At 50.4% G+C, this 270-nt stretch overlaps 1 protein-coding gene across 1 annotated transcript in view; it reads right to left on the reverse strand.

The window, feature by feature from the left end:
- The window catches only part of LOC107566171 (polymeric immunoglobulin receptor-like), an 11,595-nt gene that overhangs the window by 7,482 nt on the left and 3,843 nt on the right, over window positions 1–270 (reverse strand). The gene's annotated exons all lie outside the window — the stretch shown is intronic.

A 270-nucleotide genomic window follows, 5' to 3' on the forward strand; every position in this document is an offset into this window, starting at 1 on the left:
TCTGTCTCTCACACACACACACACACACACACACACACACACAGACACACACACACAGACACACACACAGACACACACCCACACACATACACACACACAGACACACACACACACATACACACACAGACTCTCTCACAGACACACACACTCACAGACACACACACACACACACACACACACACACACAGACGCACACACACACACACACACACACACACACACACACACACACACACACACACACACACACACACACACCCACACACACCA

Source organism: Sinocyclocheilus grahami, unplaced genomic scaffold (assembly GCF_001515645.1).
Source record: "Sinocyclocheilus grahami isolate Dianchi unplaced genomic scaffold, SAMN03320097.WGS_v1.1 scaffold1053.1, whole genome shotgun sequence".
NCBI classification, from domain to species: domain Eukaryota; kingdom Metazoa; phylum Chordata; class Actinopteri; order Cypriniformes; family Cyprinidae; genus Sinocyclocheilus; species Sinocyclocheilus grahami.